The 26,518-nt window shown below is 37.6% G+C and overlaps 1 pseudogene; it reads right to left on the bottom strand.

The window, feature by feature from the left end:
- Positions 1–2,764: 2,764 nt before the first annotated feature.
- Positions 2,765–12,359, bottom strand: LOC128868317 (maltase A2-like; annotated as a pseudogene).
- Between the last annotated feature and the right edge of the window lie 14,159 nt (positions 12,360–26,518).

The raw sequence follows: 26,518 nt of genomic DNA, 5'->3' as shown, positions 1-26,518 counted from the left end.
TACCGTTAGGAAGAGAAATTAACTTAAAAACAACAAAACAAAGCCGTAGAAAGCAAAATGTGGGGTGCCTTAGTTTTGACCATTCAGTTTTTAAATAATATGAACATTTCAATTTTTTTTTCAGTATAACCAAAACGCTTTATATTTGGTATTATATTTTATAAATACTTAAGTAACAAGGAAACACGTGACATATGTAAGGCGTTTTTCAATAGGTGCGTTTCAACTTTTTTCCGATAGGGAGGGCGAACGACGCAATATTTTTTATTTTTCGCTTGTCATTTGTAAACTTCATTAGTATACATTTCATCATGGAATGCTACACACTTGAGCAACGATTGCAAATCGTGACAATTTTTTATGAAAATAATCGTGCAAATTTTTTATGAAAATTTATAAATTTTCTAAAAAATCATATTCAGTGATGAAGCTCACTTTTGGCTCAATGGCTTTGTCAACAAGCAAAATATGCGTTACTGGTCAGAAAGCAATCCACACGTGATTCATGAGCCACCGTTGCATCCCGAAAAAATCACTGTTTGGTGCGGTTTACATGCCGGCGGCGTAATTGGCCCAGAAATGGACCGGTCGAATGGCCGCCGCGCTCGTGTGATTTGACGCCTCTAGACTATTTTCTTTGGGGTTATGTGAAGTCATTGGTCTACAGTAACAAGCCGGCGACGATTTGTGAGCTCAGAGGCAATATTGAACGCGAAATTGCTGGAATTTCGGCCGATTTATGCCAAAGAGTGGTCGAAAAATTGGGTTCAACGATTGGACTTCGTAAAACGTGCACGCGGTGGTCATGCAAAAGAAATCGAATTTCATACTTAAATGTATATGTTCAAACTCGATAATAAAAAAAAATTAGTTAAAAAAGTCAAACCGTTTGTGTTTTATTCAAAAAAGTTCAAAAGTTGAAGCGCTCTTACTGAAAAACGCTTTATATGCCATATTTCAAGATGTTTGATTGAGAGATTTAGCATTATTTGAAATGCCATTAGGGTTGTGCTTGAGTTTTGACCAATACTGTACATATATGTATATGTATATAAGATCCTCAAACTCCTAGTTGGAGCATAGAACGTCTAATGGTAATGGATGGTCGGTATAAAACTATCTACTTTTATGCGACGTAAATATGATATATTGTAATATAATATTAAAATAAAATAACTATAATATATTTTATATAAAAATCCTACACAAAACAAAAATAGGCAAATCAAAAGTTTGCCATAGGATAAAATATGCTAAATGTGTGCGTACATACAAATGTCTGTATGAATGTGTGTATGTATGTACATCGGCAATCGTGTATGTTTACCGTACCTTTGCTCAGTGCTTAGGCAAGGACAATTCGGCAACGCAATTGCTCGTGTCGCATTCTTTTTGTGTATACGAGCAAAGTCATTGTTCTCGCCGATTAGAACTCATCACGATGTTTTCCCTTTTTCTTCTGTTCAACCGACCAACCGTAACCAAATGCCCGTTTGTCAAAATTCTCTTAATTTTTTACTATAAAATAAATAAAATTCTTGCTCTCAAGTCGCAGTCGCCATACTCAATGGTCATATGACAATTTTTGATGTTTAAACAGCGACGCAGATCAGTTGTATTGAAGAGCGCAACGATTTGACTGGAGGTCGCTCTGAGAATAAAGTAATAACGGCAAAAACAATTTTGAGGGCAAGTACGTATGCAAATAAATGTACAACAAACAATTCAAATTCTTCTGAACATCCACATCGAATTCCTCTAATGTGGCTCCCTGCGATGTTTTTCTGTTTGAGTGAGTCAAAAACTACTACGGGGAACCTTTCGGCGTTTTAACACGAGAATGGAAGTCATGGAAAATTGGAAGTCAGCTCTGATAGCTATACTGAAAATAGAATTCCAGGAATGTTTCGAAGATTGGATCAAACGCTGGCATAAGGATGTTGCAGTTGATGGGGAGTAATTTCAAGACGATAATCTCACTTTTCAGGAATTTACACCCTACTAATATATATATATTATATTATTGATCAGGGTGGTATTTCTCTACTTGATTGAAATCACTTCTGCTACTCATAAACTCGTTTATGGGATAAAAAATCATCACCAGGCGGGTTTTGAAGCATTTAGCACTCTTCGGTAAAATATTTACTGTTATTACACAAAACCCAAATGAAGTTGTGTGCTTGAAACTCATTTTCCGCCCGCAGTATATACTAAGAAAGATTAAGAAATAACGAAAGCTTTTTATATCCAAACATCGATATATTTTTGTCCCAATATATATATTTATAATAGTAATGACTTGGTCTGTGATTATCATTCGGAAGTGCACAGGTTCAAAGGCCCGAGCTCGAAACGCCAATTGATAGAAAAAGTTTTTTCCAATAGTGGCCACCCCTTGGCAGGCAATGGCAAACCTTAGTGTGTTTAGGCCATGAAAAAAGCTCATAAAAATACTATCAGCCGTTCGGAGTTCTTAAAACTGTAGGCTCTACATTTGTGGAACAACATCAAGACGCTCGGCCAAATACTTAAAAAAGGGCGAAAGTTTCCCTAAAGATGGCGCCACACGTTATTTTTACGCATAAAGAGGTCGTTTTTTTGAAATAACGTTCGCCACTCTGTTGCAAATATCCTCTTGCCTAAGTGCTAATCGAAAACAATACAAACACAGAAGTACTGAAAACTATTTTATTTTAATTTTATCGCAACGTAATAAAAACAAAACCCTCCAAATGTAAATAGTCAATGTGCCATATAAACATTACGCAGTCCATCGCAGAATGACCCCTTCATGGGGCGTCAGAACAAATCGTCCGCTTAAATCAACTTGATCACTGAAATGCAAGATCAAAAAATATAGTAATGGTTAATGGTTGTAGAGGGTTTAGGTATGGCCCTTTAGCACTGCGACCATATTGATCTATTGTGCACCCTATGCTGTCTATTGACTGTTAAGTATGCTTATGAATTGTACCAGCTCCTTCTGAGGGAGTGATTGAAGGTCTTCATCTGTAAGCATGAACTTGTTTAAAAACCTTTTCCTTCTATGTGTCAAGCCCGGACATTCGATAATGAGATGTTCTATAGACTCCTCATCTTCGCAGCAAAATCTGCAGGTGCTGGTGTTAGTTATGCCTAATTTATGTAAGTGTTTGTTGCAGGTGAAGTGACCCGTGAGGGCGCCTGTGAGAGTGCGAATGCTCTTTTTGTTTAACGTGAGGGCCGTGTTAGCTCTTTTAGCGTTGAAACTTAGGAACTTTTTGGAGTGTCTAAGACCCTCTACGTTGTTCCAATGCTGATTTAATAGAGTTTTGGCCCAGTATTTTACTTTTTGTTTTAGGCTGTTTTTGTTGAATCCGAACATGGGACTAGGTCCGATGAAGTTTACATCTGCCCCTTTTTTGGCTTGAAAGTCTGCCTTTTCGTTGGCGTCATATCCCTCATGTCCCGGTACCCAAATTAATGAAATGAAATTAATAAATGTTTTTGAATGCCAGCTTATTGAGTGCCTTGTGGCATTCTAAGAGGGTTTTTGAGTTGTAGGTATAGCTATCTAAAGCTTTTAGAACTGATTGGCTGTCCGAGAGTATTTTGATCTTAACTCTCTTGTGGTTTCTACGTTGCATGATGTTTGCTGCTTCCATTATTGCGTATAGTTCCGCTTGGAAGATGGTGGTGTCCCTGGTGAGAGTGTATGATTTGTGGATTCTGGGCCCCAACACTCCTGCTCCTACACCATAAGGTGTTTTTGATCCATCAGTGTACCATTTTTGTGAATCATCATTCATCCGTTTTGGATTTGTTTTCCACTCGATCCTCTCAGGAAAGGTAACTGTGTATCCTTTTGTGAAACAGAGGGTTGGGTCAATGTGGTCTGAGACTTGAGCCATGCTTATGGAGTTTTTGATTTTATTTAGGATACTTAGGTGACCGGTGAGGTTGCCTAATTTGAAATTTTCTCTCATGTGTAGCATGAGTGCTTGCGTAGCTGCTTCCTCTTGGATTGCTATATGAAGTGGTGGGAGATTAAGGAGTGCTTCCATGCCAGCTGTTGGGGTAGTTCTCATAGCCCCTGTGATGCGTAGGCAAGCATGCCTTTGTACTTTTCCCAGTTTGGTTATCGCTGTTTGTTGGATAGATTTGCTCCACCATACTAGTGCCCCATACAGTATGATTGGGCTAACCATTTGGGTGTATATCCAGAGGGCCATACTAGGGCTGAGGCCCCAGGATCTCCCTAGTAATTGTTTGGTTGTCCACAAGGATTTCGTGGCTTTTTTTGTTATATTATTTATATATGATTGATTGAGTTTTTTATCTAAGGTTAAACCTAGATACTTGACCTCTTCCTTTAGTTCTATCACTGTTTCATTTATTTTCATTGTAGGAAACTCTAACTTTCTTTTTCTTGTGAAGGGGATTATTGTGGTTTTGTTAGGGTTGATCGACAGCCCCTCCTTTTTACAACATTCCCATGTTGCGTTCAAGGCATTTTGCATTAAGTCTGTTAGTCCTTTCATGGTTGCCTTTTATTATAACAGATATGTCATTTGCATAACCAATGGTTATAAATCTCTTATTGTTTAGGTGCTGCACCAAGTCATCAACTAGTAGGGACCATAGCAGTGGAGAAAGAACTACTCCTTGTGGATATCCCTTTACTGTTGTGACATTAAGTTCAGCTTGGCCTAACGAGGCTTTAATAATCCTCTGATTAAGCATTTGACTTATCCAATGGTTTAATATTGGGTTTGCACCTCTTTTTTCGAGTGCTGTTTCCATGGTTTTGTAATTAGCGTTGTTGAAGGCTCCCTCTATGTCCATAAAGGAACATAGGGCTATTTCTTTTTGATTTAGAGCCTTTTCTATATTGACAACGAGTGTGTGCAGTGCTGTGACTGTGGATTTCCCTTTTTGGTAAGCAAATTGCAGCTTATGAAGGGGAATGTATTCCAATATTAGACTAGCTCTGAAGATTTTCACCATGACTCGGATCAGTTCCACAGTGCCTTTGGATAGAAGTGCTGGGAATATTCCATCCGGGCCTGGTGATTTAAAGGGTTTAAAGGAGTTAATTGCTCACTCTACCCTTTCGAAATTTATGATTTTATTGACAATGAGACCGTCGATCTCCGTTGATGGTGAGTTACCATGTCTAGACTATTGTCGATTGATGGGTCATGACTTTTACAATCTGGGAAGTGAGTCTTTAGAAGAAGCTCTAGTGTTTCTACGTGTGTTGGTAATAGTTCCGTTTGGACCGTTTAGTGTGCCTATGGGACTTGAGTCACCTTTGGAAGTGATTTTTGGATTCTAGCTGTTGCTGGAGTATCTTTTAGATCCTCGCGGAAGTTTTTCCAAGAGTTTCGTTTGGATTTCCTTAGTTCTTTGTGATAGTTAGGTAGGGATTTCCTATATTCGTCCCATTTGTTTGTTTTCTTTGCAGTGTTGAATAGTTTCCTCGTTGCTTTCCGAAGTTTGTCAAGTTCGTTGTTACACCAGGGAACCCTCTTCATGGAGGATTTCATTTTTAGTGTACAACAGTCTTGATATGAGGCCATGATTGAGTCATTCATGTCTGTTACTATCTCTTCTAGCTCCTCTGTTGATGTTATTTTGCTTACGCTGTTATTAAGCTTAGCTGAAAGACATTCATTGTATCTTTTCCAGTTTGCTGTTTTTGGGCTTCTGTAAAATGTGGAAAACTTTACCACCCCATTTAGGTCAAAGGGTATGTGTTTGTGGTCAGACATTGAGTCCTCATCCGAGACTCTCCAGTTACTGACCATATTCAAAGATTTGTTAGTAATTAGAGTTAAATCGAGTACCTCTTGTCGTATTGCGTTTACAAAAGTGGGTTTATTACCCCTGTTTACTACTGTTATATTACTAAGTAATAAAAATTCTAGGAGTGACTCACCTCTGTTGTTAGTATTCGTGCTGCCCCATGCCACATTGTGGGAGTTGGCGTCGCATCCAATTATGAGGGTTTGATTGTGGGTTTGGCAATACTCCACTAGGCCTTTGATTTTCTCTGGTGGTACTATGTCGGCGTCTCCGGGGAAATTAAGCTGAGGCGATTACGACCTCTCTCTTGCTTCCACCAAACTCCGCTTCGACCAGTATTGTTGATGTGTCGCCATCGAGGAATACTGTGAATGGCAAGAATTTAATGTTGGTATCTATGATTATCGCAGCCCTAGGTTTCACAGCGCTTTTGTCATAAATTACCTGTGTGTTTTGGACATTGAGGCCTTGAGGACGGCCTCTGTAGATCCAGGGCTCTTGGATCAGCCCTATGTTGATACCTCCGGCAAGTCTTCTGCTAAGCTCAGTGGTAGCAGCCTGGAGGTTTGCCTGGAGGCACCTCATTTTGTTTGTTGGTTTTCGGAGTCTTTGGGAGGGCTTTTATCCTCTTCTTGTAACTCCACTGCCTCCATTTGGTCAACTAACTCTTCGGTCGTTATGTTTTCAGCTTTCAGCCTGAGGGTCACTTGGATGAAACGGTAGTTTACTCTACCATTGTACTCCTTCAGGCTGGCGGCTGATTTTTGATCTATCGCTACGACTAGCGTTACGTTGGAGCCTCTTTCGCCTCTTTTTAGCAGGCGCCAGGAATCAACATTGAGGCCTTTGTTCTGCCCCTGCACAAAGTCCAGTATCTTGGCTGTCTCGACTTTGACGGAGTTGGGAAAGTACCCCACTGCGATCCGAGAGTGAGGAATTTTGGATTCCTCTGTGGCCCACAATGTTGCACCCTCCTACGGCGACGCATTTGAAATGGCCGCCTTGACCCATTCCGCCGATGTGCTCTCCTTACAATGCAGGACAAGGTATCCTGCCTTGTAAGTAGTGCCCAAGAACGCTGGTTTTGTGGCCATGTTTTTCCCCGCCAGTATTTTGTCTAACAGAAGTTGTTGGATGGAGTCCATTTGTTCGGTTGTCAGTACCGTATTAGGGTAGTCCCTAGCAAGTACTGCCAACCTGACTCCTGTTGTTACGTCTTTGTATGTAGCAGTGGGCTGCCACTTTTTGCTCCTTAGAGCTGCGTCTTTCGATGTGGACGGACCATCATCTTTAGGCCGCTTTTTTGCTGTTGCTTCGGGTGGTGTGTCCTCAACCGACCTTAGTCGTTTCGGCCCCGTCGTTGTTTTTCCGGTGTTTTTGGTCATGGGCTCCAGCGACTTAGCATATGCTTCTTCTCTGGTTAGCCCTTTTTTTAGGAAGTGTGCAAGTCTTCTCCTGCCCGCACCACTGAGCTTTTTTGGCTGTTCCGTTGTCAGCCCTTCGCCATCGGTGTTGTTTGGAGTCGTCTCGGCAGTTCTCACGCCTTCAACTGCGGACCGTTCCTCCTTATTAGTTTGAGGCATGGTGGCCTCTACCTGTTGAGGTGTGACCGCCTCTGTTTTTTGATGTTTTTTGTTAGCCTCTTGGTTGAAGCCTTCTTGGCCGCTTCCGCCATTTTTTGTTTTTTTCTGGCTGGTATTCATTTTGTTCCCACGAGTAAAGGGGTATATCGGTCACCTGCGCCAGTGCCCCGATAGCGCAGGAAGGCATTTTTGAAATGGGGCCTCGCCAGGGCGCCCCAAGTCCGCATACTAGCGACTAGATCCCCCTCTAGCCAAGCATCCCTCGGCGTATGCTCTTCCTCCTTGGATTGGGGATTTATACTTACCCAAGGAAGTTTACTCTTCCCGCCCGACTATATTAGCCAGGACCCCAACAGAGACATGACCGTGCTGGGGTATCCTGTTTCCAGTGGCCACCACGGGGAGGAATAGTCGCACTTTCGACAGTCTTGCAGTTACGGCACAAAGTCCACGAAGGCCTTTGCGTTGTTCTCCCTACAAAGACTGCCAGCAATGACCACCAAAAAATATAGTAAGTAACTATTCGAAAATGTCACCTTACACGTCTGTACCCATATTTGTGTGGAGAATAGGAAGTGAGTAGCGCATACTCCATGGTCTTATTTGTCAAACCATCCAAATACTCTGTTGGGTTACCAAAGTTACCCAGGAAACGGTACTCCTCAATACCAGCAGCAGTTCTTAAAACGAAAGTTCAATCAATTACAGAAAGTTTTTGATCGCTCTATTAATTTCAACTAACCTCACAACTTGAAAGACCTGTTCCGTCAAAGCCCCATACGAAAAGCCACCTTCTTCTTTGAATGCCTTGAAAGCAGTTGTTTTCTTTAGTTCGGTCATCCCCTTGAATATATTCAGAGTACTAAGCTTCACGCACCGCTGTGCCCAGTGGCGTAACTACAACATCTGGGGCCCGTGACAAATTCTAATTATGGGGCCTTATCAATAAAAATCGTCACGTTGTACTCAGTTTAATTAAAAGAAACAAATTTTATTTCAACAGATGATTTTAATAAACAAAACAACCATTTAATTTGAATAAGTTATTGTATTTATTAAGAAAAATATTGTTTTCGAGATTTCTGTTTCGCAAAAGTGTCTGTAACATCATCGAAGTTTAGAAATCGGGCCATAGAATTTTCAATAGACAGAATAGCTAAGTTACATAACCTGTCTTGTCTCATAGAGTTTCTTAAATAAGTCTTTATCAATTTTAGTTTTGAAAATTATCGTTCAGCTAGTAGTCACAGGAATTGCGAGAAATAACATTAATGCAATGCATACTTCAGGAAAGCTGCAAGACATAAAATAATTTTTTATTATTAATAAATCAGAAAGGTCTCTAATACCCGACAATTTTTCTATTTCGTCTCTGAAGGTGGATCGAAAACTTAGAATTTCTCTGCTCAATGATTCAGATATGTCTTTTTTATAAATCTCAACACACTCTTCTTTTAACGTGGAAGGCTGTAAAACATTGAAATTTGAAACCATTTCATTCATTGGAATGAAACGCGATTTCAGTTGGTTTATAATGATATCTAATACTCGATAAAATATATTCACTCTGAACAAACTTTCCGAATCTTGGAGGCGCTCATCTTTGCAGAGTTCGTCAAAATGGCGTTTTACCTTCCTCTGACGAGTATTAGAAAATTTAGGGGTGATGGACCATTTTTCAGCTACTCTATTTGCTTCCATCTACAAATTTTCACATTCATGTCGACACCTTTCCAATACTTCTAGGCAGATTTTCAAACGTTTTACGGCATTTGAAAGATCGGTGGTTTGAGACTGAAGTGCTTTAGTGGCTGCATCGATAGTAAGTAAGATCTTACAATGGAAAATCAGTAACATAACAAAATTGTAGTTTTCGATCTTCTTTTTGAGTGAAACAGCTTCATTTGATTTATTTGATTTGCAATTTAACAGGATTGTTTTCGTTAGCGCTTTTTGCACTTCAACAAACCGAACTTTTAAAGCAAAAACGGCATCATAACGTCCTGCCCATCTAGTAGGGTTTAATGTTTTCAATGTTATTGAATTTGAAGACTCACTTTCTTCATTAGATATCAAACTTGATAAAATATTCCATCTTTTGATACTATGCCCAAAAAAATTATAAATCTGTTGAATTGTTTCAAAAAATGTTTGCATATCAATAACCTCTTTCACTGCATCATTGAGTACTAGATTTAAATTATGAGAAGCACAGTGAACATATACGGCATTTGGCTCAACATCTTTTACGAGTTTTGGAACTCCACCATAAGTCCCTTTTATTGTGTTAGCACCATCATATCCTTGCCCTCGACACTTATTTAGAGGAATGTTTTTGTCATTTATAGATTTAATAATTTGCTTGGACATTGCTAAGGCAGTTTGATCCTTAACTTCCTGAAATCCCAAAAATGTTTCTTTAGTGACAAGTGCCTTAGGGATCCCATTACAATCTTTTTCGATCATACAATAAAGTTCACACATTTGATAATTTTTTGAAATATTTTGCGTGGTATCGAATATGATATAGTAGAATGGTGCTTCATTTATTTTTAACACACTTTTATTAGCTCACGTTGTATGTATGTATTTATGTATTAATTTTCACTGGCTTCTAAAAATCTGATCGGCTTGAAATTTTGCACACCTATCAAGGACCGATGACAATGAATAATTTGATAAAAGTTTTCCATTATTCTTATTAGGATTGCCAGGATTAATATTTTCTTTTTTTTACTGTGGGCAAAAAGTAAGGTGAATTTGGTTGTAAAATGAAAAATCTTTATTTATTCTTGTAAATCAGTTTCTCAGGCTCCCTCCACGAAATAAGTTCTTCATCACGATTACTTCTTTATCACGGCCGATAACTGCATAGCTTTAGACTCACAGTCGATAAGAAAGGTATTAAATATTACACGAATATATCGAATCATTTATTCACTGACTGCAATGATATCAATAATTTTCATTCATAATAAAAAATAGTTAAAAAAAAACTAAAAAACACGCTTTTTTGCTAATCGAGCTAAAAAGTAGAAAATAAAAAATAGTTTAAAAAAACTAAAAAAGTCGCTTTTATTGCTAATCGAACTAAAAAGTAGAAAATAAATTTTAATGACAAAGGGACCTATAATGAAGTAATAGCAAATCGAACGATCAGTCATAGTCAACTACCTCAGAACAGAATTATAACAAAAATTAAGATACAAATAGAGTAATTCAAATTAATGCTCACCCGCGCTCCAAAATATGTAGAAACCAATGGATGCATTTTAAAATTAATAAGATCCTGCAATTATCGGTATTTTGACTGACGGGTTTTTGACGGTCATAAGTAAGTAGAATTACTCGTCACGCGTGCTCCTCTAAAAATGAATAAACATCTTTTTGTTAAGTTCGGTTGAAATGCTTAACGATTTATTGATTGGATTTTAAGCAGAATTTATAAAAATATACTTTCACATAAAATAAATTACTCATGTACAATATAAAAAAAATTCTTGAGCTCGCGGCACGTTGCATTTCGCCACCCATGCCACCCTATTGTTACGCCACTGGCTTTGCCTCTACATTGAGATATTTGTAGTTAGGATTGACAGGTAGCCATGTGGAGTTTCCTGTGCTGAAGCCGGCGTTCTTCGAAGAGTCCCATTGCATTGGAGAACGCTTTGGATCTCGGAACTCACAAATGGCTGAGCATTCCCCGTCGGTCATGCCGATCTCGTCGCCCTAAATTTTTGAAATTAGAACTTAGTAAACACATTCCTAATTGGCAGTTAGCACTAACGTCATAGTTTCTCCTGTGCGGGTAGCTCGACGACTGTTGTCATGATTGCCCACTTGCCAATTGGCTACTTTATATTTCGGTCAAATGTTATTCATCCAGTTGTTAATTATGTTTTCAACAGTGGTTGCATTGGCATCCATAAATAATTTAATAAAGTCTAAATTCATTGGAATTTGAGCACCGCCGACTGTGTTATTGCCAATGAAGCTGCTTATAATATCAATAGTGGCATTCAGCGGCTTGTATCCTGTACAGAAATAAAGTTGGTTAATTTAGACAAAATTATTACTGTGTTGTTTCTCTCTCATGCCTCACCTAGTGTCCCCTAGTGGTATCCATCTAAGAACTCGCGCCATTCTTATAACTATTGGGGATTTTCTGGTTGATCTTTTGTATAGATGGGGTCAAGCCTCGGCTGATCTCCATATGTACCATTTGCTAAACGCGTCTCGAAGAAAAATGGTACCGCATCAATGCGAAAAGAATCCACACCACGATCAAGCCAGAATTTTAACACTTCAATCAGACGTTCACGTACCATAGGATTGGTGAGGTTCAAATCAGGTTGCTTGACTAAAAACTGTTGTAAAAAATATTGTTGACGTTGTTCGTTCCAAGTCCATGAGGACCCATTAAATGCTGATATCTTTACGAAAAAATAAAAAACACGTTGACAAAAAGAAAACTAGAAAATTATAGAAATTTAAGGAGGAAGTTACTCACCCAATTATCATACGCTCACCCGTTTCTGGGCCGATTTTGCCATCGTCCCATACATAGAAATCATCGTAATCATCTTCACGACGTATTGACTTCTGGAACCACTCGCTCTCATCACTCGTGTGATTTGGCACAAAATCCATTATAATTTTCAGTCCTAACTCATGAGCCTCTGCAAGCATTGCATCAAAATCCTCCATTGTGCCAAAGAGCGGTGAAATTTTAGTGAAATTAGCTATATCATAGCCCATATCGGCCATCGGTGAATCGTAAATTGGTGAAATCCCTGTTTCCTTGAGATATTCCATTCAAGTAATTCCATTCAAGTCTCCTACATCATCACAATCAGTATCCATAAAGGATCGAGGATAGATCTGATAGAGAGGGGCGGACTCCCACCAGTCAATTGTTGAGTTCGCAGAAGCGTTAAAAGCGCAGAAAAGCGCCAGAGGGAATAACAGTAATAAATTTGGCGACATCCCTGTAAGTACTAACGAATATTTAATGCCCGACCTTATATTTACATATACTTCCAGAATGTAGAAGGTAAGTGTGTTGCAGAGAACGCTAATTATACAGAGAAAGTTAAAAAAGATAAAGTTTGCGTAAATAGAATTAAGCGTGTGATGGTGTCAATCAACCGCGACATAACATTTTTGGTAGTCGAATACGCGCTATAGGCACATACATACTTAAACATAAGCAATACTTCTATATGGGTTATTGTTATTGGTTGTTTTTAACTTTTGGCTGTGATGTATAACAGTTTCCAACCTGCATATGTGTGTGTGTATGATTATAACACAATTGAACAGTTTTTTCCTTTCTAGAATTCTTTGAGCGAAAATAGAATAATGCTTTTATTTATAAAAAAAAATCCTTTTCTTTTCGGAAAGTTTATTTTGTGCAAGATAAACTTGAAAAGTCATATCAGCACCAAAGCTCTTGACCGGCGAAGGCAGCAGACTTTGAAGCTGATCTATCAATGAGGAACAATTTAAGGGATTCGAGATGGGGGTGCCTGCTCTTATTGAGGAAGAATATATGAATGGGCTCGATTCAACAGCAGAAACCTCTACTTCATTTCATTTCATTTCATTTATTGCCCAAAATCATTTTAACATAGGAGTTTACAAAGTTATGATAAAATTAGATTATTTAGCACTATCCTAACATACATTTGTATTTATCTAGGAGTTTAAACCTTATTTTTCTTTTGATTATACAATAGGTTGTCATTATTATTTGGAATGTCTTTGGCATAATTTTAAAACTTATTTATATTCTCCCAAAAAGGGCTTAAAAAGGAGATAACGTACAATAAACTTCTATAATTTATTTGGCCATAAATTGATCAATGTTATAAACTAAATTTTCATCGTTGAAGTTGTAAGTATTGTATCGCCTATGATAATATATTGCTTTACTATTTTTATGTAACATATTATTATTTTTTAGTATTTTTAAATATATTGGTGATAAATATTTTTCTGTTAGAGGTAATGATATTTCCCTTGCCTGTGACAGATATTTGTTTATCAGTTCATTTTCTATGAATGTCAGTTTATCAACAAATCTTACTGACGATTTCATTAAGAAAAAGTCTATGCGTGATATTTTACATTTTTCATACAAACTTTTATTAGAAACTCTTTTCCGAAAAGTACCACTTCTGTAAGGTTGGCGATTAATACCGCTACAAATTCTTAAAACATATCGTTCAAATCGTCTGAGTCTCTCCATTTGGCTCGACGAAATGTTGAACCATATCGGATGAGCATAAGACATGATTGGTCTAATTATTTGTTTGTAAATATTTATTTTAATACAGTTCGATAGTCCACCCTGCCTTCTTAATAAATTACAATAGCTAAAGAACATTTTTTTTGCTTTTGTCAAAATGAAATCTATCTGTTTTACAAAGGTGAATTTGCTATCCAAAATTATGCCCAAGTATTTGATTTGTTCTTTGTATTTTATGTTGAATCCATTTATTTTAATTTGAGGCTCATATTTACGAGCATTTGGATATAAGTTTTTACGTATTCCTTTAACAATAGTTGTTTCGCTTTTATTGAAGTTTAGTTTTAGCTTCCATTTGTGAAAGTATGTATTTAATTCATTTAGGTATGAGTTAACGGCTTCATTAGCTTTGGTTATGCGTTGGTGAGATCCCAATATAATTATATCATCTGCGTATATGAGCACTTTAATATCGCAATTATTAATTCCAGAACTTAATGGTGGGTCAGGGAAATCAGCTAAGAAGATGTTATAGAGAATTGGCCCCAACAAAGAACCTTGTGGCACTCCTGAGCTAACGTCTCTTGTCAAAGAATTAAATATACCTTCATTAACATAAAATGATCGCTCTTTTAAATAACTATACAACATTATGCAAAGATTTTTTTCGAAGTTGAACTTCCTGTACATTTTAAATAAGATTCCTTCCTCCCAAGCAGTATCGAATGCTTTCGTCGATTTAAATTACTACCTCTACTGAAGTATACCAATTGAATAAAGTGCATGGTTTTAGGTGTAACTTACTAGTGTGTAAATTTTTAGGGAATTCCACTAGTTATTGAAGTAACATAGGAATGCGTGATTTCAACTTCACGTTCGTCGCTTGCAGAAACTTAAGTGTCATTTATGGGGTCTTCCCGTGTCCATTTCATTTTTTTATGTCGTCTTTGAAATTTTTCAAGGAGAGAGAAAGACAATTTTCATGAACGAGCAACGCCCTTAAATTATTGAACCTTATTGTATAAATCGTCAGATGGTCGATCTTTATGAACAACATATCGCAAAATTCGAGAATCGACTGTTTGGCGGACTTATCCTGAAGACCTATTCATGGTGGATATTTAGATGATGCAATTGTCCGCATATAATTGTTAAGAGCCGTCCGTATCTTGAATAAAAATAGTGGAACCTGAAATAATCTAAATTTCTCGATGTTTTATTTCATAATACTATCTACCCGTGTCGTTTGAAATACTTCGGACAGTTTTGGCAGAAGAACCTGACGCTCGAATGTGAAAATTCGAATTACGTAGAGGAGGTCTCCGTAGAAAAATGAGAGAACCCACATTTACTTACTTTCAGATAGTCAGGCGGCTTTGGAAGCCCTTCTATCAACAGTAGTCACTTAAAAATAGTAAATTTCCTTATCTCCTTAGAGAATTTAGTATTATTAGGTTGGGTTGTTGAGCATGAGGGATATGAGGGAAATAAAATGGCTGATCGTTTAGCTAAAATAGGGACGAACATGCCTCTAAATGGTCTCTTGGTGACTTACAAAAGGCCACATTAACGAATTTGCCAGATAGTGGGAGGAGAAGAAATTCGTGGAAAATTGGCGAAATTCAATTGGACAGCGCCGAGTGACACAACTCCTATCGCCGGAGGGAGGAAGTTTTAATAGGCTACTTTCGCTCAGCAGGGTATACTTAAGACTTTTAAATCGTTACTTTACTCTGAGATATAACTTTAACAAAATTGGTTTCTCTGAGACCATCATCAGTTGATTCCGTGATGTGGACTCTGAAATTTCAGAAAACCTTCTTTGTGAATGCCCTGCAGTAGACTACACCACCTTGGTGTTATATAAAGTATGGAACAATAAACCCGAGAATGTGCTAATATTCTTAAAAAGCCTTCAAATTTAGTGTACCCCAGCAGGCAATAGATCCCTTTTGGTCGCAGTGCGCAGTAGTCTAATAAAAGCCGAATTCCTGTCAAATATTTTATTTTCTTCCAAAAATTTCTGCTTCTACTTACTGAAAAATTGTACCCCATAACTTGAATTTACAAAAGCTAAATTTGGTGTTGCAAGCATTTTTGAATATATGAAGCTATGCCACTTTATGAAGATTTTGCCTGCTGCTAACAAATAGAGCTTGTTTGTTCGTATACTTAGAAATTCGGCTGCTTTACATATAAAAATGTATGCATGTGTGTGTAGCAACAATTTATTATGGTATTTTACTATATTAGCAACAATAATGTTGTTAAATATTTGATGCAATCGGGTAACTTTCTACAATATCACTATGCAACAACATACCTACCCAATATTCCGGCGCTGAAGGTGCCTATGGCCGATGTATGTATATGTGTGTATGGCACACATACTACTAGGGTGTGTGAGTGTTTGTTATTAATGACTTTATTTATGTGTTTAGTTGTATGCCATTCGACAATTTATTAAGATTCCAATTGCATCGAATGCCGACATGGACGTCACTGCCACTGAGAATGGGGCACCTTCATATATTAAAGTTATGTATGTATTTCTCTTTGTTTGTTTGTGCCATTACATACATATGTACATATGCGAGTAGTGAGCTGAGCAATGCTGTTAGGTTAGTGGCTTACAACATGACCACCAACAAATACATAACAGTACTTTATATTCCAGTGTTTGTGTGTGTGCGCGGACACTTGTATTGGCTTCATTGTTGGGCAATATTACTAGGAACAGCAGCAGAACAGCGGCAGCAGTGAGCGCACCGACATTGCCACATTGCCATATTACCAACATTGGATTGGAGATGCTCATAAATTGTATCCCGACCTGTGTGTATGTAACTGGAATAAAACCACTATCATATATAGGCGGGCAACAGGCATGCAGGCAGCAAACGCAGTCTACTATCCAAACGCCCGAAAGACGGCGGCGGGGGGGAGCTGGGCATACACGTAGTACAACAAATTTACATGACACTTTTACAAGTTTGCAACATGTGTACCACTTCAAGGCACGGACCAGCTGAAATGGGCCTAATAAGGGGAGGCGGGGTGGAGGGGGAGTGTGTTTTGCCAGGCTAGATGGATAGCCATGCGGACTTGCCCACTTGGCAATTTATACTCATATACATATGAACATTTGCATATTTAATACCCGCTTGTATGCGTTTTTGTGTATGCAGTTTATAGGCCAATCACATACAAACTCATTTTGTTACTCTACTCATTTACCTATAAAAAAAAGCAAATATCAATTTTGAAATTTTGAACGATAAATTCAGCTGCTCTGTTAGGTGGGTGTTGCAAGCTTAGAACTTTTACATACATACATTGCAACTGAATGCGAGTACACTTCTAGTTGAAGTGACACTCGAGATGCCGGACAAAGATAGGCAGCCCAGCCGGCAGACAGACAACATGAATTTCAGACATGCAAAGTGGCATTAAACAGCAAATACGCCTAGCAAGCACATTTGATAAAGCGTACTACGTGTTACTCGTACATACATATATATTTATGTGCGCTGATATATGCGCAGCTGTCCGTTATATTTTCCCTATCAATATGTCATCTATCATCATAGGGATCACAAATATTTCATAAGGTTTGCCAAAAATGTAGGCTCATATAAATTGTGTTTTATTCTTCACCCCACCTGCTCTCTTCTACTCATCCGCTCTGCTCCTAATCAGCCATCAGCTTTCATATTCATTCGCGTTCATAGGAGTACAAATGGCCGATCGAAATGTGCTGAACAGTTTTTGTATAACATTTTGCCAAAAAGCAAAAACGAAAGGGTCTTTCAAAAGCGACGCCTAGATGTCCAGTAGTGGAAAATTCCTAGACATGACCTTTTTTATGCCATCTTTTTCTGTGAGGTTTTGTTGTGGCAAGTTAAAGGTGGGGAGAAAAAGTTTTGGTTCCGTCATGGATAGAAAAAGGCAGTCTATCAGACCAAAAATTGGACCTTCTGTTGCGAATATTGCTGCTGTAACCGTAAAGTGTTGTTGAACAACCTTCAACATCAAAATCACGACGTTCTCAAGAATTACACATTCAAGAATTGACTATTTGGCGGCTTTTACTTATAGATGTACTCATGCTGGATATTTAAATGGCTTAACTGTTCGCATAAAATGGTTAAGAGCCGTATTTTGAATAAAAATAGTGAAGCGTGAAAGAATCTAAATTTTTACATGTTTTATTTGAAAACAACATCTAGTCGTCTTTTGGAAGACCCTTTACCCAGACTAGCATTGCCTCATAATTCAGATACCAACGCTAAGGGCATACCAACCAATATTGCTTTACTTCAACTCTAAATCGACGCACCCACACAGTGTAGCATCTGCTTCAGCCAGCATATGGTCGTAGTTTGTAGTCTGTAGTCTGACATAGGCGTCACCACTTGCCCCATACCTTCTTACATACACACTAATACTGCATAAGCATGCCACATACCCTGTCATCTCCTACAGCTGGCTAAGGTCTATAAAATTTTCTATGCATTTTCTGCTAAAATATTTTGCCTGGTTTTTCCCTCCTTTTCGCTGTCTCTTGTTGGTCCTTTTCATTTGGATTGCTGCCAAGTAGAGTTTATTTTCCAGTCCGATAACTTCATCGTTGCAATAAACATTTTATTTCTTCATTGTACAATAAAAAGGAGAAATATATTATAAAAAATTGGTGACAGAATTTATAGTATATATAGGGGCGCAAGAGCTTGCTTTATGCTTATTTATTTCATGAACTCCCAAAAGATACTGTCAATTGTTTTTACATTTATTTCTTTACAATTTTTTTTCTTTCCTCTATTTTTTATTTTATTTTTATGTTTATGTACACGCAAATCGTGAAAATGCATTTAGTTACGTTGTTTGAAGTTACGATTGAATCCGTGGCCACTTTGAGTCGTTTATGACTGGACGATGTTGTGTGTTGGAATGTTTTAGCTGTATGGGTAAATATTTGTTATTAGAAGGTGCATATTACTAGGGCTGAGTAGCAGGGTCAAAGTGTTAACAAATAAGGGGCTAACAAAGGAACTACAAACTATAGCGTCATTATTTCACACAACGCATTGGCGGCCGTCGTAGGCGAATGAGTTGGAGCGTGACTACCATTCGGAAGTGCACAGTTTCGAAACATCCATAGCCATAAAACAAATGATAGAAAAAGCTTTTTCTAATAGCGGTCGCCCTTCAGCAAGCAATGGCAAATCTCCGAGTGTATTCCCGCCAAGAAAAAGCTCTTCATAAAAAACCATGTGCCGTTCGGAGGTGGCGTAAAACCGTAAGTGGAAAGCATCAAGATGCACACCACAAACAGTAGGAGGAGCTCGACCAAACAAGCAACAATTCTGTGTACGCACCAAGTTGAGAAAATACAGAAGCTTGCGTGTAACGCAGTATCGCTATCAAGCTGTCAGTGAAGTTAACAAGATCAGCTGTTGAGCTGACGTAATTGTAGAGTTTTGTTTAGATTTTTTCTGTTTACAGACGTCTTTTCTCGTTCTATCGTTCTTGTTTATATTAACGTAACCCAACTTTTCGCTTTTGCTTACTAAGGCTGACTATTTTGACGCTCTCTTCATATTTCTCTCACACACATCATTCATAGAAGCAAAACTCACGCTCATTTACGCGCAATTAGCGTGTACTCTTCTACTCTATAATTCTTGAAACGCACGGAAACGGATAGTTGAAATGAAAAAAAAAAGATGTGTTTCGGTTACAATATTTGCATCAAGAAAGGCAATGTCAATCTTATGAGTAAGTTTCAGTAAGCTCCTGTTTCTGAGTAAACGTATCCTACGGCTTCCAGGCTACATAGGAATTACTGCGAACGAAGTAGCAGATAAATTCGCCAGGAAAGAGAGGCCTGCCGAATTACAGGCCCATAACCAATTTGGGGTAACTTCACCTCTTTTATTGTGTACCCAAGGGAAAGACAAAGAAGATCATACTGGGACGATCGACCTGGTTTATCGCAATCAAAATTAATGATGCGGAGCTTTAATCCAAACCAATTTGAAGATTCTATGGAATTAGATAAGTATACTTTTTGAATCATTAGAGGAATTATAACAGGACATTGTAGAATGAATCATTAGCTTACTAACCTGGAAATATACTCGAATGGAATTAGCAGGTTCTATAGAAAAGAAGATGAAACTGCCAAAGTGATCCATTAGCGGCATAAACACCTGGGTAAACATATTGCATTAGAGGAGGAAATATAGTAAAACTCAATAAAATAGGACAACTACTAAAACTTATTGAGGATGTTGGTCTCACAGAAATACTCTGAACCCATGATATCATAATAGATCTTTCAGGTTGCAGGGCTAAATCAGCTCATAATAATAATATTGAGTGAAAAATTAAGTCTGGTCATTTGGTACGCTTCCGGACCACTTCAGTATTTTTTAAAGAGGCATTCGATTTGATTCAGCTCAGCGAGTGCTAGACAATTTGCGTAGTTGCAAAATCTTCGAATGAACTCGAGGTGGTTGACGAAGTTTTTGAGGTCAACAAAATCACACATATCGTTCAATGGGAACGTCATAACCGGGTACTCTCCGTTGGGAATCCATGTGGTGAGACTCACTTTCTGATTTAAGCGCCTGGTGGATGGTGAGGTCGAATCACTTCAAATAATGTCTCCTCAGCCATCCATTGAAGATATACTCCTTCCCTTTTATTTCTCTCAAATATAACGAAATTTCTTCAAAGAAAATAATCAAATCGAATACTAAAGCAGACACCTTTATCTGTAAGGTGGCGCAAAATTAATTATAAAATTATTTTGGCAAAAAATTGATCTTGGTATCTCTTATATTTTCACACCTAGAGTTCAAGAAACATTAAATAAGGCACAAATCGTGTTGAATACTACCGCCCTATACTTACATACACACATTCTGGCAGTGTTCAAAATTCAAACATCCAGTGATACGCATTCTCCGAAGCAACTAAAACTAAAATAAACAGTGCCAAGTGGTTATTTGCATATTCGAGTGAAGAAATGATCGCAAGCGCCATATTTATGTAAATTTATAAGCACATTGCCAACTGGCCTTAATGTTTCAATAGCACACTGTAGCATTTACTTTGCTTCTTATGTCGGAACTAGCGCGTCTGTTATTGCCGTTATATGTGTATATAAGGAAATTTGCAAGTGGAAGAAATTGTCCTAGAAACACATAAATTTTGCATAACTGCATTCTGGTGCGTTCAATACTATTCCACGGTTGTTACTTTTTTACACGGCTAACGTGCGAGCAAAGTCTATAGGCTGTGTAAAAATTCACTGGCCATGCTTCAGCGCTATCTTTTCTTTATGCAACCAGCTGACGCTTCCTGGTCACCGTCGGCACCCTTCGTATTCTCTTCTGTCCATTGCACTCATTTCCGTTCGCGCCTCTCATACTGAGATTGCTTGCTTTTTTTAATGGCGCAGAGCCATCTGCCCGGCCATTTATTTCATTTACACTATCACTGCCTGCCAAAGTTTTGCCAAATCAAGCAACAGCAAGAGCTAGTCTTTGAGCCCCCTTTGCTCTTTTACGGCTTTTCTTCTTTCAATTCGCTTTCGGCTAAGTTTTGCATGCAACTTTGCCTGTTTTGACTCTTCTTTCGGCGCCGCATGGCAACAATTCATTTTGATTTATAGTATTTGACCATCAAAATTGGCAAGACGCGCTCAGTCCATTCCAAGCGAACAAACAACAATCAAAGCGGTCAGCCGGGAGTCAACCAAGCAACTAACCAGCCGACAGCGCTATCTAATCATCCTTTCAGCGCCAACAAAACTGCATCGGCGTCATCACACACAACTCAGCGCTTTTCATAAAATTTTTCAGCTTTTCAATATCTTTTTAGATGTATTCCCTCCAATTTACATACATAAAGGAAATTTACGCATAGGCACCCATGTGTAGATGGCAGTGCTAAGTCGTAAAAATGTTGCCAGCTTATGTGCCAATATTGGAAAAAAGAGGTGAACGACTGTTGGAAGTATGTAAATGGAATCCAGCGCCAAAAGCTGTCAAACTAAGGCGCGCTGTTAGGGGCGAGGTATAACCGTAAAATAGTTGTCTCCCTTTCACACTTTATACCCCTACTTTGGTAATGGTTGTGCTGGTCCATTGTTGGCTTTGTAAGTAGACCTATAATTTTTACACTCAATTTCAATATCGTAAATCTCTGGCAAACTAAAGAATGGGCTTTGCCTTGCCTATCTGGTATTGTTGGAATTTTTACTGCCTTCCAAGGCATTGACCGCAGTTTGGTAATGATGTGGGATGGACAAAAAGTGAAATTGAAAAGGAAAGAAAGCTAAAAAAGAGCGTGGAAAATGGGCATATTACATAAATACACTACTAAAATGTGTGGGCGAAGCTAGAGATGAAATTTTATTATTGTAATTTTAGAATTCTATGTCGGCTCAACGGTATTTATTTTAAAAATAAGCGAAAATACATATAGTAGATGGGGCTTGTCAATAAGAACCACTATAACAGGCACCACATTAAACTTAGTTGCCACGACAGTCGGTTCCACGTTAGCGGAATGGCCTTGATTTATATCCGCCCAAGGACTGTCACTCAGCAGCCTTCCTCAAATATTTATGAGAAATGTTTACGCTGCTATAATAACAACAACAGCCTCATGATTTGAAAGAAACCAGTCGCTTTCGATAGATTTGATTTCCCTAAGCAATGACTCCAAATGGTTTCAGAAATTTTTGGGGAAACTTTAAAAAATGACCCGTCAACGTGAAACAGAACTTTTAAATTGCCTCAGATCCAAAATGCATCTGTAAATTTTGTTGTTTGTATTTTTTTCATTATGAAACTTAGTTATACAGGGTGGCGTATAGTCAATCACCTTTTCAGAATATTTATAATTTTCGCTAATGGTATCCTCATATTTGATACTTGTGAAATAGTAAGAAAAATAATAGTGTTTTTAAAATTTTTTTCCAAAATTGTTTTTGTTTTTTGTTTTTAGAAAAAATTTTGGTTTGAGAATAATTAGAAAAAAGTTGGAGTGTTTTTGAGATCCGACAAAAAATTTTTGTAATTTTTCCGTTCCTTTTAATATTTTTATACATCTTGTGTTTAATTTTAAGGGATAAATTACATGTAATTTAAAAACAAATTTTAATTTTGTGTGAAAGTAATTTTATTCTCATTTGTTTTGTAAAAAATGTTTCTATAAAAACAAAAAGAAAGAAATTTAAAAAAATTGTGTTTTTTAATAAAAAATTTAAATTAAATTTTTTTCCCAAAAATTTTTTTGTTTGAAAATAATAAGGAAAATATTAGTGTTTGTTTTCTCCACAAATGTGTTTTTTGTATAACATGTTTTAGGTAACATAAATAATAAGAAAAAATTTGTATTTTTCAAAAACCAAAAACTTGATTTAAAAATAGTAAAAACAAAAAAATCTCTAAAAAATTTTTTTTTTTTTTAAAATAATAAGAAAAAAAAGCAGGTAGGATAAATTAAGAAAAAAATTAGTTAAAAATAATAAGACAAAATTTTCTCAAATATTTCTTACAAAAAAATTGAGCTTTTTCCCAAAAAAAGTTTCTTTTATGTATGTGTATTTTATGTATATGTTCTTATACGAGTATGTTAAAAAATGGTTTAAATAAATAAGTTATTGTCTGCTTCAAAAAAACAAAAAAACAATACCCAATTATTATAAAATACTTAATTTAAGCCTGGTTTTTGGCGCTCAGCTGAATTCTTTTAATAATTTTTTACTTTATAGCTCCTCCTTCCTCCATCATAATTGTATTTGTTCTTTCAAAATATGTAAGTAAGTTTGGTAAAAGTTATGTATGTATGTGTGTAGCACTGAATAAATTTGTGTATGTGTGTGTATTCGTTTACATTGAATTTGTAATTAAATTTTTTCAATGGATTTAACTATGTACCCCACAAGCTCGACACTCATGCCACACACTTAATCGAATTACTCAAACTACCTGTTCCACTTTTCACGGCGCATTAATCATTATTTCACGAAGAGTCTCTGTTTCACCCGTGTAACAAGACTCTTAACTAACACTTAACAATTATATTATATGTATGTGTACATATTCCTTTCTTGTGAACTAAATAATTTTTTAAATGCTCTCAATGACTCCGTCATTGGGTTCGTTGACAAGCAATTTATTTTTCTGTGAAAGCAATTTACATAAAATTAATTCCGAACGTAAAATTAAAAAAAAATATATACATATATATAAGTAGAGAAAATACATTAAGCAGCAAAAGTGTCACTATTGACAGCCAATAGTGACAGAACATAACACAAAAACAGCGAGTAAAAAACCAAAAATAATAATAATAGTAACCACGACCACTCAAGGCAATGCATCGACAGCAAAGGTGGTAAAAACGCCCCACGGCTCAAGTGACACTTGCACTTCTTCCAGAGTGACAACTTATAAAACACACGCACTGTTGTTGTTGGCCAGCTCTTAAACACGCCAGCTACCAATGAGAGTGTTGCGTTGCTGACCGAAGGTGCTGCTGCTGATAGGGGAGGCGCGAATGATGTTATGATAGCGATCGTAATGATGTTGACTGACTGCACAATACGTTGGGGGATATCAGTGATGGACTACAATTACAAAAAATACTCACACACATACATACATACATTTTTGCATATAAATATGCATATGCGTTGCCGGCTACCACAGTGATGCTTCAAGTAGTTGTTGTGCTATTGTTGCTCCCGCTTGTTGCTGTTGGCGTGGTTAATAATACCGCAATACCTGGCTCCAGCACCTTTACTGCCTGCACGGACTGTCATTTTTGCTTATCATCATCAGCCAGACATGATAACCAGTCATTGCTTTTTGCTGGAACAGCCTCAAAGAAAAAAACTAAAAAAAACAAAGGCAAAACTAAATAGCGTTAACTGGTGTCACTACATACAAAAACAATAGCAACACTACAGTTGGTTCAGCGTAGTGGCAACTAAGTTAAATGAAGCCATGGCAGGCCATGATGGCGTGGCATGCCACACCATGCCCCTGGCGTATCTTAAGTGTGGAATCACGCCCATTTATCAATGATGGATACAACACACCGCCTGTGACAAGGAGCGCCATAGCGCCAACAACACTCAAAGTCATCGCCTGCCGCGCTACGAAGAGCGGAAAGCGAAGAGCAGGCGCTACTGAGGCTAATTGCAGTTTATGCAAAAAACATCGTTAATCAACTCATTGACAGTTGGTTATTTGTTAAACAAAGTTAATGGCGTAATGGCATGATACTACACACACACCTACATACACATAGATAGTGTCTGAGTTTATTTTTTGGTTTTTTGCTGCTTTTCCGCTTTAGTGGGGCACATCCGTTTTCAATTGCACACGCTCCACAAGGCAAAACTCATTTCTCTTTTTCCAGCTGCTTGCACTCGAGCTTTGTGGTGCTGAGCTAGAGGAATGCCACCTTGACTAACGGATATCTAATATAGAATATATACTATGTTTATGCTTACACTGCATGAAGCAACTACAACCGCAGAAACAACACCAACGGGTGGTAAACATTTCAAAAAGTGTGCAACAATAATGAGCAAACGCTAATTACTGACAGTTAGCTATATTTATGCTGGTTTTTGCTCAGCTGGCCACTGTCAAAGAGGTATTAATGAGGTGGATAGATAGGTGCATGGTCGGTCAGAAATGTTTGTTAATGACTGCAACTAAAAAATTACAATATGTCAGACGCTGCATAATGACAGCTGGCGGAAGTTGGAACTCAGCTGGCAAACAATGGCTTGCATGAAATTGAAGATGAACCGAATCGGAATAAAAAATTACAAATTTCACAAATTTGAAATGAACGCTAAAATTTTCGAATTTATACCAATTCTAGATATTTGAACTTTATGATTACAACTATACAAAACTAATGTATGACAGGTATGATAGAAAGAAGAAGAATGCTTCTGGTCTCTCTTCTGGTTCGAGTTCCACAGTAAGTTGTTCTCGTCGAGATGTACTCAACGAAGCGAATAGTGACTACGACCACACATCGCTTTGTGCTTCATTATTTTCGTCTGCAGCTTTTTCACACAGTGCCGTTAATAACTGTAGCACAGGGACTCAAGTTTTCACTATTTATTTATTTGCTATTTAGTTTTTATAATTTTGTTATGGAAATACAGTTCGTTCTCCTACAAGGCCATATAAATCTCAATTTCAAACTATAGCACTCACTGGATAACGTGAACTGATTAAAATCAAGAGAGTTCATATTAGCAAAAGTGTGTATATTTTCTAATGCGAAACAGACGCAAAGTCAATACATATTTCCAAAATTGATATTTTATTGTTGTATTGTGGCGGCCGCCGTAGCCGAATGGGTTGGTGCGTGACTACCATTCGGAATTCACAGAGAGGTCGTTGGTTCGAATCTCGGTGAAAGCAAAACTAATAAAAACATTTTTCTAATAGCGGTCGCCCCTCGACAGGCAATGGCAAACCTCCGAGTGTATTTCTGCCATGGAAAAGCTCCTCATACAAAATATCTGCCGTTCGGAGTCGGCTTAAAAACTGTAGGTCCCTCCATTTGTGGAACAACATCAAGACGCACACCACAAATAGGAGGAGGAGCTCGGCCAAACACCTAACAGAAGTGTACGCGCCAATTATTTATTTATTTATGATATGAAATAAAAATTAGGAAGATGTTTTTTTAAATCAGTCATTTTTTTGTACTTGAAGCACAGCTTTCTGCTTTAGACGTCTCAATAAATTGTTTGTTATGTTTGACCGAGTTCCTCCTCTTATTACTCTTGATGTTTTTCCATAAATGGATGAATCTATAGATGCCAGATACTTTTTGTGAG

This window comes from Anastrepha ludens, chromosome 6, assembly GCF_028408465.1.
Source record: "Anastrepha ludens isolate Willacy chromosome 6, idAnaLude1.1, whole genome shotgun sequence".
Taxonomy (NCBI): Eukaryota; Metazoa; Arthropoda; class Insecta; order Diptera; family Tephritidae; genus Anastrepha; species Anastrepha ludens.
Note: the sequence above shows the minus strand (reverse complement) of the source record. Positions and strands in the feature narration are given on the sequence as shown.